Source organism: Pectinophora gossypiella, unplaced genomic scaffold, assembly GCF_024362695.1.
Source record: "Pectinophora gossypiella unplaced genomic scaffold, ilPecGoss1.1 Pgos_33, whole genome shotgun sequence".
NCBI lineage: Eukaryota > Metazoa > Arthropoda > Insecta > Lepidoptera > Gelechiidae > Pectinophora > Pectinophora gossypiella.
The window spans coordinates 71,066-84,710 of NW_026063243.1; the positions used below are offsets into that span (position 1 = coordinate 71,066).

Below are 13,645 nucleotides of genomic sequence, written 5' to 3' on the forward strand. Positions count from 1 at the left end.
TACATCAATACCACAACGATCTTCCATTTTGTGCAGAAAAGTGCATTCCTCCTGGTGGTAAAACTAAAAAACTCGTTCCAAACTTATATAATAAATACAAATATGTGATTCATTACGTACACCTAAAAAAGTGTATAGAGCATGGTTTAATATTACGTAAAATCCATCGAGTTATTACCTTTAGACAGAGCGCATACTTAAAACAATATATTGATTTAAATACCGAGTTACGCAAAAAAGCAACAAGCGTATTTGAGCAGGACCTATTTAAATTATTTAATAATAGTACATTTGGAAAAACGTTAGAAAATACCGAAAATAGAGTGAATGTCCAATTAGTTAATAGTTGGAAGGATGAAAACAATATAACAAAAAAGTCTACCCAAGCGGAGCGATTGATAGCTAGTCCTTATTTTCATAGTGTTTCAGTGTTCACGGAGAACTTAGTTGCTATACAAATGAAGCCCGACCAGATTGTTTTAGATAAACCAATATACATAGGGTTTACAGTGTTAGAGTTATCAAAATCCCATATGTTTCACTTTCACTATAATGTCATCAAGCCCTTTTATAAAGATAGAGTACAATTGTGCTATATGGATACCGACTCGTTTTTGTATTTAATACATACAAAAGATTTTTATCTGGACATAAAAAGTACTTTTCATAGTTATTTCGATACAAGTAATTACGACGAGCAAAACCAATGGTGCCTTCCTATTAAAAACAAAAAAGTTCCTGGTCTTTTTAAAGATGAGATGGGAGGAAAGATTATTACTGACTTTGTCGGTTTACGCTCAAAACTTTATTGCGTGAAAAATTGTGATCAAGTTATCAAAAAGGCTAAAGGCGTAAAGTCCTCAGTAGTACGTGACTTAACCATTACAGACTATGAAAAAGTTCTCTTTGATAATGAAATAATTAAAAGAAAAAATATTTTGTTCAAGTCGATAAAACATCAAATATTCACACAAAGCGTAAATAAAGTTGCATTATCTAACAGCGATGACAAACGATCGATATGTACCGATAAAATTAGAACCCGAGCTTGGGGAAACGCTTTAACTTTTAAAAACCTAGATTATGAGTAAAACCTAAAGACCATCTCAAATAATCATAAGTAGTAATATAATAAATTACTTAATAATTATTAACTTAAATTTGTATAAAATTGGTTACGAATAATTGTACATTGTACTTATTTCCTAACATAGTTTAAGTTTACTAACAAAATTTACTATACTTATTTAATGTTTTATAAGTACTTTCTAATTTTTTTATACAATAAAATATTATATTCAATATAAATGTTTTTTTTATTTTATCATAAGAAATTTTACCTCCTTACCTATGAAAGTTGTCTCAAGGATACGAGTAATCTCATGACTAATTTCACGAGTGACAAGCAACTAGTGTCTCTGCCTACTCTATTAGGTATTACGAGCGTGATCGTGAGTTTATGGTTGTTGATTACTTGACCTACATTGATGTCATCATTCATCAAGTCAGCGAATTTATAAGAATGTAGCAACTGCTAGCATCAGTGATGTGCCGTTCTCGGGAATGTTCCCAAAGTGGGAATGTTTCCGTTGCAAAAACTTTTTAGTAGTAAAATAATGGCTGTTTTTCTTTTTCAAATTGTTCTTTTTTGTGCTCTATAATGTTATCTGCGTAAAGGTTAGGTAATAAAGCTCTTTTTATCATAAATTTTCCGTCTTTTACTGCTGGGTACATTCCCTAAGTGGGAAAATTCTCGGGAACGACACATCACTGGTAAGCACAATACGTCATTCTAGCAAATTTTGCAAAAATCGTGCATTTTGTGTATTTTGCATTTTATTTGCAATCTACACTTTAATACCTTCAAGGTGCGTCATTCATTTTTAAAACTCGAAGAGGTTAGACACGACACGAGTGCATCTACTTGGTAAGTCAATATTATTATTTTATTTTTTACTAGCTTTTGCCCGCGACTTCGTCCGCGTGGCGTGTTATATAAGAGAGAGATCTTTGTGTGTGTGGGAGTGCATATCAAATTTCAAGCATCTAACTTATGCAGTTTAGATTTTTTCATACAATTTTTTTCCCAATAACTCCCATTTTTCAAAATACAGCCAAAAATAAACTTTATATTTACTAAGGTATGCATGCATGCTAGATTGAATCAATTGATTGAATTGATTTTTTTTTTAATTGATTGTTCATTGAGTTTTAATTTTAATACACACTTCCTCTCTTCCCTTCAACGTTGCTGTGCCCTACAGGGTCCATGTTTTTGTTCCTATGCCTATGTAACACCCCATTGTACTACATGGAATGCAATAAATAATTTAATTGAATTGAATTGAAAACATCTATCTTACGCGGTTTCGATTTTTTCATACAAATGTTTTTTTCCCGTTAACTCCCGTTTCCGTGGGAATTTTGCAATATCCTGTTGCAACTAAGGTTTAAGTTAACTAAGGTACCTGCATGCCAAATTTCAAGCGTCTAACTTAAGCGGTTTAGATTTTTCATACAAAAGGATTTTCCCGCTAATTTCCGTTCCCGTGGGAATTCCGGGAATTCCTTTCTTAGTGCACCTCTACGGTACCTAAGCTATGTCCCTTCCAAATTTCAAATGCCTACATTTAGCCGTTCAGGCTATGCGTTGATATGTCAGTCACTGAGTCAGTCAGTTTCTCCTTTTATTTAGATTTGATTTTTTCATACAAATGTTTTTTCCCGCTAACTACCGTTCCCGTGGGAATTTTGTAATATCCTGTTGCAACTAAGCTTTAAGTTTACTAAAGTACCTGCATGCCAAATTTCAAACGTCTAACTTGAGTGGTTTAGATTTTTCATACAAAAGGATTTTCCCGCTAATTCCCGTTCCCGTGGGAATTTCGGGAATTCCTTTCTTAGTACACCTCTACGGTGTCTAAGGTACCTGCGTGCCAAATTTTAAACATCTTACTTGAATGGTTTAGATTTTTCATACAAAAGGATTTTCCCGTTAATTCCCGTTCCCGTGGGAATTTCGGGAATTCCTTTCTTAGTGCACCTCCACGGTATCTAAGGTACCTGCATGACAAATTTCAAATATCTAACTTGAATGGTTTAGATTTTTCATACAAAAATATTTTTCCGCTAATTCCCGTTCCCGTGGGAATTTCGGGAATTCCTTTCTTAGTGCACCTCTACGTTATCTAAGGTACCTGCATGCCAAATTTCAAAAGTCTAACTTGAGTGGTTTAGATTTTTCATACAAAAGGATTTTCCCGCTAATTCCCGTTCTCGTGGGAATTTCGGGAATTCCTTTCTTAGTGCACCTCTACGGTATCTAAGGTACCTGCATGCCAAATTTCAAACGTCTAACTTGAGTGGTTTAGATTTTTCATACAAAAGGATTTCCCTTCACTACTCTGCTCCTATTGATTGTAGCGTGATGAAAAGTATACTATGACCTGTCCAGGAGTGTGAAGAATAATTGTACCAAGTTTCATTAAAATCCGTCCAGTAGTTTTTGTTTCTATAAGGAACATACAGACAGACAGACAGACAGACAGACAGACAGACAAAAATTTTACTGATTGCATTTTTGGCATCAGTATCGATCACTTATCACCCCCTGATAGTTATTTTGAAAAAATATTTAATGTACAGAATTGACCTCTCTACAGATTTATTATAAGTATAGATTATATTACTTGTATTTTTTATGTATTGTGACGTTAATTCTAAATTATAAGTCTGCAGACCCTGTAAAAACGGAATAACGCTAGGAAGATATACAGATAGTTCTAAATTGTGTTTATTTTAGAAAAACTTTATTTTCTTTTGTATTTATATGTCTTTCTTATCTTATGTTTTTGTTTAACAGATCAACATGACGACGTCATCTGAAGACATCACGTACATGTTCGAACAACATGCGCAAGACCCGCTGGCAAACTTTGATGAAGATTATCCAGAGTTGGCCAGACTCCACCGCGAACCAAAGAAGAGGAAGCCTGCCAAGCGAAATGTTAGCGTGCAGTGCGTCTCAAAAAAAATACGTCATAAGGACACATCATCCTTCGTGCTACAAAACCACCACACCCCGGGCACTCGACTAATTAGAGTCCAAGTTGTCGATCTAGAGAACAGTCCTCAAGTTACTCATGACAACGGGGACCCTGAAGAAAACATTTTAATGAGCGCCCAGTACGTGGTACATAAGGATTCCTATGATGAAGTGTTAACGCAGACAGAAGCACTTATCGCAAACATATCAAAAAAGTTGTGTAATTATCATTTCTAGTGCAATAAATATTTTATATTTATTCTGGTGTTTTTATTTATTTTTCTTCTAAAGCAATTTATTAAAGGTAAAAATAAAACTATTTTTTCATTCATTACACAATAAATTTATTATTTTCTATACACCATTTTTTAATACACAATACATTTTTCAAAGCACATGATTTAGAATGGTTTATACAGTTATATTTTTTTTCATTTTTCGTATATTTATCATATAATTTAGAAAGGTTAGGACATTCTTTTTCACTCAAATCGGTCACTTCGCAATTAGAGCCTAATTCTTTTATCCACTTTACTTTTTCTAATCCTTTAGTAAGAATGTTTTTATTTGCTAAATAAGGCTGTATAATACGTTTGAATTCTCGATGATCTATAAATCCTTCACTCCAATATATTTTACGATTTTTTTCGAGCCATGTAACTTGTTTTTTTTCTTCCCTTGTTAGAGTATTATACGAGTATGGAGGTTTAATCAAAAAAGTTTGCGTATAATCACTGGTTGCTATAGCGAGCTCCTTTATTATGAAGTTATTTCTAAGATCCTTAAAACCTTGAACATCAACGATTATTGTTTGCGAATTCATGATATTTTTTTAACCACCCCACAGAGCGGTTTATATTCAACTATGCAATCGTTCAAAATTAAGCAATATGCCGAAGTTAGATCTGGTATTTCGGTATTGGTTTCTATTTCCACTCGCACATTTACTACAGGTCCAGACTTCAAATTATCAACCTGTCTCGAACAATCTATCACAAATAACGGAGCTATTTCTTTAAATTCTTTTGCACTTAGTAATGGTTCTGTTCGGCGTCCATAATAAGACTGTTGAAACCTCGCGTATTGTTCGTATAATAAAGCTATATTATTGTTTGAAAAATTGACATTTAAATTTTCATAAGGGAAATAAGTGGAATTTAGGTATACTTTAACATCACGTAAATTGCAATGGTCGAATCGAGACATGTCTGCGTCACCATTATTTTTTCTATTAGTTTGCAAACCAATTATGACGTATCTAGGTTTTTCGATTTGTGATGAAGTTTTAATTGACCACGTATGTTTTGTAGTTTTTGGTAAAGTAGGATATTCATAAAGGTCCCAATTTCTAAAAGCTAATTGGACTGGTCTATCCCTTTCTAAATGTTTCAATAAATTAATTTTTTCTTTATCGGAAACTTTCACGTGTGGCACACGCCATACTATTTTATTTATCTGAATATCGTTAACAATCTCTCCAGTATTTAATTTTAATGCATTAAGATTAGTATTACTACGTAACAAAATAAGTTCGTGTCTGCAATTAATGATAATTTTCTTATAGTCCTCTGCAAACCCTAGTATATTACAGAGGGGAATAGAAGCAGAAAAAATACCTGAATTTATATTTTTTGTGCCATTAATATCCCACCCCCACACTTTAGACATTTTTGATTCACACTCATTCATAGATAATAAAGATTTTATAGTAGTGGTTACGCCAGCATTTTTTATTCTATCTATTTCGATACCATTCAGTTCATATCGAATATCTTGAAAAAAGTAAAGTAATGGATTGTTTGTAAACTGAACAGACGAAGCTATTTCTTTCGAATCTCTCTTGCCGACGAGCACTTTTCCTTCTAGATATAGAGTGCTGGCTGATGGTAAAACATATAAATCTTGCTGGTTGATCGGGATGCGTATTTCATCGTTCCTGTTGAAACTTGTCACATACGGTTTATAAGAATGAAATTCAATACCGTCAATGCTGTTGTCGTAAGTAGGTGTAGATGATATATCTAAAATATTCATTTTTTCAAACCAATTTGTTTGAGGAAATTTATATTTTCAGCAGATAAATTATTACACTTCTTAGATGTTCTTTTGTTGATGCCTCGAGAATAACTGGTATTTTTAATTGAAGGAGTCGTCATTTTATTATAGATTATCATGTTTTCTTTAGATGGAAATATAGTTGTACTTCTTCCCCACGTAAATTAATTAAATTGTCGTATGCGTCTAATAATCTTATGTGAATACAACTTATATTACTTTGATTTACTGGAAAGTAAATTATTTTTGTAGGGCTTTCTATAATTCTGTAACCAGGTGGTGCGTTAGGAGCAAATTCATAAATAATATGGCTTGGTTTTCCGTTTATAAATGATCCGCTCACTATATCACATTCAACCCTCACCACAGTCGTTGGTAAAATGTTAACGGGAAGGTGAGACGTGTGTAATATATTTCCCTCTAGAACCTGATTAGAAAATCCCAATAAATGGCCTAAAGAATCATGTTTTTCAAAATTAATATCTTTAGAACAAAATAACGATGTTGTCATTGTATTATTGTTGCATGACAGATTGAATGGTACGTCAATTTTGGTTCTTATATAATCATTTATATCTTGAAGTTCATAGGTACCTTCAGGTATTTCGATGACTTTGTTTTCACCGTAGTATAATTTATTGTTTCTTTTATCAATATTTGGAATAGAATTAAATGTTGCTAAATACAATAGTGCACATTCGTACTCGCCTTCTAATTGTAAAGTTGGTGTATAATATGTAGATAGAAGAGCGGAGTTCCCAGTTATTGATAGTGTAAAAGACATGGTGCAAATGATAAAATAAAAAAATGTTTCCTTACTTTATACATAATTTATTTAAACCAAAAGTTAATTAAGAATTCTAAACACAAATGGCCACATTTAACAGAATTGAATTATTGAAACCTTGTATAGTTATAAAATAATTCACAGTTCTGAACATAGTATAAAAATTCCAACGGGGGTTTTAAATCCCCATAACTATCAAAGTATTCGCAATAATTGTTTACTTTGACATAAGCTACCCAATGTGTTCCGTTATTTTCAGAGTTATCCAAATTTATAATACCACATTCAATAAGATTAGATTTTGTAGGTAATTGATCTTTCATATACACACCTCGAAAATAAGGTATATGTATGGCGAGTTTTAGAATATCCACATTACTAAGTGCACGATTAGGTAGCTTACTAATTAGTTTTTTGCATGATTAATGTATAATCCATTGCCTTTTTTGTACGGCCTAACAAATAAACCTTTCCCTATTTTTCTCATTTCCATTGCCCTATTGTGACGTTCCGTTTCTCGTAAACTCTGTTGGCTAGCTTTGTATTCATTAAGAGTTTTAGCAATACCCGCTGCACCCCCGGCTAAAGTGCCTAGTGCCGATAATCCAGCAAAAATTGGAACTAGTGGTAAAATTCCTCCTGTCTTCGGCAAAGGCAAAACGCGAGGCACTCTAATTTTATGATTTTTAGAGACAAGTTTCTTCGCAGCGAGATAAGCACATCTAATCATAGTCTTGTTATCTTTTGGGTTACTGTTTTTTACGTGTTTACGAATCTTGGAAACCAGAGAACCAAATTTTTTTAATCCACTTCCAGTTTTTAATTTAGCCTTCATAACTTTGCTAACCAACCATGAAGCAAGTTTTTCACCTTTGCTTGATTTTTTTGATTTCAGTTGATGTTTAGCCATGTTAAGTAATTGTAAATCTGCCTTATGTCGATTTTTCAAATCAGAATATTTTGAATATGATATGTCGTGAGCCTTACAAGCTTCGTCTAATCCGTTTACTCCTTTATCACCACGCAGTAAACGTTTTTCTAACTTGGTTCCTGGACCGCAGTAATTATATCCAGGTAAATGTAACTCGAACGGTAAATTGTTTATTAAATTATTGAGAAGTCCACTGCCTTGCATTGCTTGTTTTATAATGTTATGGATTTAAATTGAAAATCATATTTATATAAAGTGATTTATTGCACAATAGCCTTATTGTTAATCCAGCTATTATAACTATCACTAAGTCCTAACCATTTTACATACAATTTATTACCTTGTTTCTTAATTACTTTTTCTATAAGATACACATCAGGGTAACATGTTTTCTGAAGTTCTTGTTGATAAAAAGCCCCAGATATTGGTATTTCTCTTTGGTCTTCAACTAAATATGTTACAGGGACAGTTTTATTCACTTTTCTTATCTTAAATATTTCAGTAGACCAATTAGGGGTGTATCCCTTATGAAAGCTACTTTTATATTTGCTTATACGTACGTAATCACCAATTTTAAATTTATTCTTAGTTAACGAAGACAGTTTATTTAGCTTAGACTGAATATTTTCTTTCACCATAGCTGCATTATTACGATTAACTTCAACTGGTTTATATTTAGTAGTACGATGCTTTGTATTGTTGTATGTTTTCACTACAACGTTTAATGATTTGTCAATCCAATTATAACTTCCATTTAAACTAAATAATTTGTAAAGATTATTTTTTAAAGTTTTAATTAATCTCTCCACAATTGATGCCTTTTTGATTGAAAATGAAGAGTAATGGTTGATATCCAAACTTTGCATTAAATTTGAAAACTTGTCATTGTAAAACTCTGTACCCATATCAGTTTGCAAATTACAAGGGGTTCTCTTACTTTTTTCCAATACTTCTTGAAAAGCGTTTGTAACATCTAATTTATTTTTAGTTTTCAGTGGCACTACCCAAGCATATTTAGAAAAACAGTCAATCACGACCAAAATAAAGCTAAACCCTTTATTATAGGGTTTTATGTTTTTAAAGTCTATCAAATCTGCTTGCCATAAGTCGTCTATTCCTTTTAGAATAACGGAGCGACGTATGAAGTTTTTTCGAGCTGTCTTATGAATTTCATTCACTATTTGTTGTTTTATCATGTTGAGTAGATTTATTTAACTTAGGTGTATCAAGGTTTTGCAACTTCTGATCTATATATGCAATAATAGTTGCTTTTAAACGATTTATTGCTAGTTGCATTTCAAATATATTTTCTTTCTTGTTTTGTTGAATATAACTTTTTATTTCTTCTTTTGTATAAAAATTACGAATTGTTTGATCCACATATTCTTTATTGACTACATCGTCTGCTTCAATAGGTATCACCACACCTCTTAATCTTTGCGAATGTAAATTAAACTCACCGTTATCTGTTCTTGTAATAGTTTTAGTTAAATCATATAATTCAGGCAGCCGCATTCTTTTATGAACGTGATGTCCGAATTTATCAATATTCATGGTTTTGAAACAGGTGTGGTTCTTTTAATTATTAAGTTACGAATGAAACTATAAATATTTTGTGAAGTATTTTATTAGTTTATAATACCACTTTCTTTGAGTTCTTCTATAATAGAAATTATTTCATTATCTAAACCTGTATTGCCGGCCTCTTGAGAAGCAATCAACAACTTTAATCTTTCAACCAATTCGTTAGGATCATTCCAATACACGTAATCTACGTTTTTATTCCACTTCTTCATTACTGACAAGCCCTTTCCTTTTGGCATTGGACTAAGGTTTGGGGTTGTATTGTTAGGTAACTTGAAAAGAGGTTGTATAATTTGTAGATACTTTCTACCTTTATTGCCGTTTATCGGTTTTTTAGGATCGTAATCGCGCCTGTGAGCATTGGAAATCAAAAGCAGTGACTTATATATTTTTTTATCGTCTTCTGTAACCGAAGACAAATCTGGATTTTTTTTATATAATAGTTCAATTAATCCTGGAGTAGTAGTATATCGGTTTCCATCTATTTTAATGGTCTTGTCTCCTATAGTGATTGGAATTGTACCAAGCATCAATTTTCCTCGTTCATTCCTCACACTATATGGAACATTTGTAAAATCTTCAGGCGTTAATGACCATGAAGACAAATTGTCTTCTGTATCATCGTTCCATTCAACTGTTTTGAACGAGTCGCTACTATTTTCTAGATCAATACTATGATTATCACTATCATTACTTCTTTCATTGTAGTCCTTATCACTGGCACTATTATTGTTTTCATAGTCATCTTCATTAACGTTTTCACAGCTTGCAGTATACGGTTGCGTGATAGTATCTTCATAATTCGGCTTTTCTGTTTTGCGAATCCCATTTTCTGTCAATTTATGGGAGCGTTTATTGGCAATTTTATTTAATGGATTTATTATAGGTCTGAATACAGATTTCAAAGCTTCTTCATTTTCGGTTTCAATGTTTCGCAACTTCTTAACCTTTTTTTTAACAGCTTCTGCTGCATTGACTATTTGGCGTTTTAAACAAGCTTCCATTATTAAAATAAGTTTGTGCTTCTGCTAAATCTTTAGGCAAAATAACGCGATTTACCAAGTAACATCGCATTATATATCAGAAAAATGATATGATCAATTAAAAAATACGAAACTGTCAAATTTATTTCTATAACATCCTTCATTTTTCTGACAATCTTTATTGATCACCAAATAACTATATGGTTCACTCCATATTTTAGAACACATTTCACGGAACTCATTCCAGGACATATCTGTGTTAACGTGTTCATCATAAACGTGTTTCATATTTATTTCATCTTGCTTAAACAAAATAATCAAATTAGCATTGTCTCGTACTAGTTGTTTTGGAACCTTACTGTAAGTTTGATTTAAATAAAACGAATCTATGTTTCGATGCCTACCCATCGCAAAATAATCTCGCATGTTATTCTGATTTTCACACGCTACGTCATCAAATATAATTATTGAATTTGGTTTAGCATCCTGGGGGCTGAGAACTTCTTCACTATCCTTATATTTTGAAAATGAGACACTGGGCACCATGTCTAGGACTTTTTCCAAAAATATGTATTTAGGTTGATCTAATGTTTTTGAATACACGTAAACATTTTTAAAATGCAACCCATCCTTATGCAAAAGAAGACCAATAACAAGATTTGTTTTTCCGCAATTAGAAGGTCCGCATACTATACACCTGATTGTATTAGGTAATAGTTTACCATGACGGATATTTTTGTTTTGCGTGTTTAAACAAAAAGTGTCAATTTGCAACGAATCCGGTTGTTTAATAAACTTCATAGTCGCAATGAATGTCACCTGATATAGCTAAAATTATAATGATTAAAAGAGTCGTATAATTTACCTTATATACACATTACGATGTTGATCTTATATTATTGGGCATTCCACCCACCTAAGTGAGCGCAGCGAACGGTCGTGAGCAGAGCGAACGATAGGTGGGGCAGAATGCCCAATAATATACTACTGCTATGAACTGAAGAGTTTGAGTGGATCGCACAGAATGTATAAATATGCTCATGAAAATTTGCGTTTAGTACCTCCGGGGCATGAGGGTCTATTACAAATTACTACCAGTTTGTTAAACGATCTTGATGAGGAGGCCGAGACGGCGCCGGTAGACATAACTGTAGATTCAAATTTTGGCCGTGATCGTGAAGATACGTCGTCCTCAAGAAGCATAGATACTTTGACCGCGTGCTCCGATACACTAACCGTTTGTTCGGATACGCTGACCGCTGACTCCGGCACTCTCTCAGCCGATTCAGATACGGATAGTTTGGGCATCGGTGAATCACCGAACGTTGAATGCGAAGTGGAAGTCCATGCAGAGCAAGATAGTTTCTAAATTATAAGGTATGATCATTGTCTCACACTTTTTCAATTGTTTCAATAATGTAGACTGAAATGATCTTAAGCTGTTTGCTGAAAATAAATGTCGTCCGGGCCAGACTTAGATAGTTGGTTGGAAGGATGCATTTTGTTTGTGTATTGTTCTTGGCACGCTGGGTTGGTTGAAAGGATGTGCTGTGGTGTCATTCGGGCCATACCTTAACGGTTGGTTGAAGGGATGCACTGCGGTATCGTCCGGGCCAAACCTTGGCTTGTAGTTAAAATGTCACTCGGGCTATGCCGTTATAACGGATGGTTGAAGGGGTGCATTGATATGATGCTGATGGTTTACAGAAGCGTAGACACAAGATGATGAGTTGGTGACTCAGTTTATAGTCAGGGTGGTCGAACGGATAAACGAGTAATTGATGTACATTGTTTCAGAATTTCCTCTAGTTCGTCAGAATACGCGACCGAGGACGGTCGATAGTCAGTCCGGCCGTGACGGCGCATCATAGAGCGCCATCTGTACGGATTAGAGTGAACTACGCTGACGTTCGCTCTAGCGGAACGTCGTTTGCATATGGCGGCGGGGCGGTCGTCTTGTCAGTGTGACAGTTCGAGGGACAGCCGCCTGCGCACCGTACCCGCGACGGATCGCTTTAAATCCGAGGAATCCTTAACCATTTCTGTTGATTAATAGTGATTTATGTGCCTTAATAGTGTGATACAATAATTTAAAAGTTCATTTTGTTTCAAAGTACTTTAAATTAAATAACGTGTGATTAAGTAACTATTAAATTGTTTTAACTACCTACGCCCAGTGCTACATTACAAAAATGACTGATTCCGATGAAGGCCCTCCTGCGCCTTTATATTTTACGTGTATTACGAAAGTATAATTTTATTTTTGTCAATAAGTTATAATATCACGCACAAACACTCGTTGTGGTAACACTCTAGTAATTTTGTTACTTTACCATAGGAAGTGATAACCACGGCAGTGAATATTCCTGAATTACAAAGTCAAGTAACTACGTTCACCGTAGTTACTGTTGTTTTTGCCGTCATACTAGGAATAATATTACTGTTTGGCGCATACAGGATGTGCACATCGAGAGTGGATACGGTGGTTCATAAGCGTCTGCGATCCTTTGCCATAAGAGCAAAGAACCCGAGCTCGGAGCAACCAAACATCGTGATATCATGACTGGTTACAAGAATTTAAATTCTAATTTCCATATCTAGATTTTAAATACCATTTCTAAACTAATTTTTGGAATACAATTTAATTTTATCATTTGGTCAAACGTTTTCAAATAAAAACATACCGTTTAAATTTTATTTTTAGATACTTTAAATTGTGTCATTTCACTAACATAGTGTAAGAAACATTGTAACTAACATAGTTTATAGTACTTATAATATTTTATTGTTCATTTTATTACAATTTACTTTTGGAAACCAAATTGTAACAATAAAGTAGTGTCATTTTGCATTTTCTCACATTGTAACAGTAAATAGTTCTTGTAACAGTTTAGTCTGAGAAGTAATATGAAACTTTTGTTTACATTGTGTCGAGTCCGATAATGATCTTAGTACAGTTTGTTTTGTTGAAGCATACTCATTGTAATCTAAATTGAATTGGTTTGATGTTTAGTGTTTTTGGATTTTTAATATTTTGAAAACAATTTTTTTCTTAAAGGAAGGGGAGTACTATAGCGACACATTTAATAAAGTGAACTTTACAAAAGTGACTTAATCAGATAAGACCCCACAAAGTTATGGCCCGTATGTTCTTTTAAATGTATAAGCTATATTTTTGTGAAGTTTCAACAAAGTCTGTAAATTTTTTAGTATTTTTTTATTGTTTGAGGAGTGACAAACATCGTTTGGTTTTGTTATAT

The 13,645-nt window shown here is 33.4% G+C and overlaps 1 long non-coding RNA gene across 1 annotated transcript; it reads left to right on the forward strand.

Annotated features, from left to right (window-relative positions):
• Positions 1-1,634: 1,634 nt before the first annotated feature.
• Positions 1,635-4,304, forward strand: LOC126381025 (uncharacterized). The gene is made up of 2 exons (XR_007568640.1): positions 1,635-1,927; positions 3,863-4,304. It is a non-coding gene; the product is annotated as an uncharacterized LOC126381025 (long non-coding RNA).
• The last annotated feature ends 9,341 nt before the right edge of the window (positions 4,305-13,645 follow it).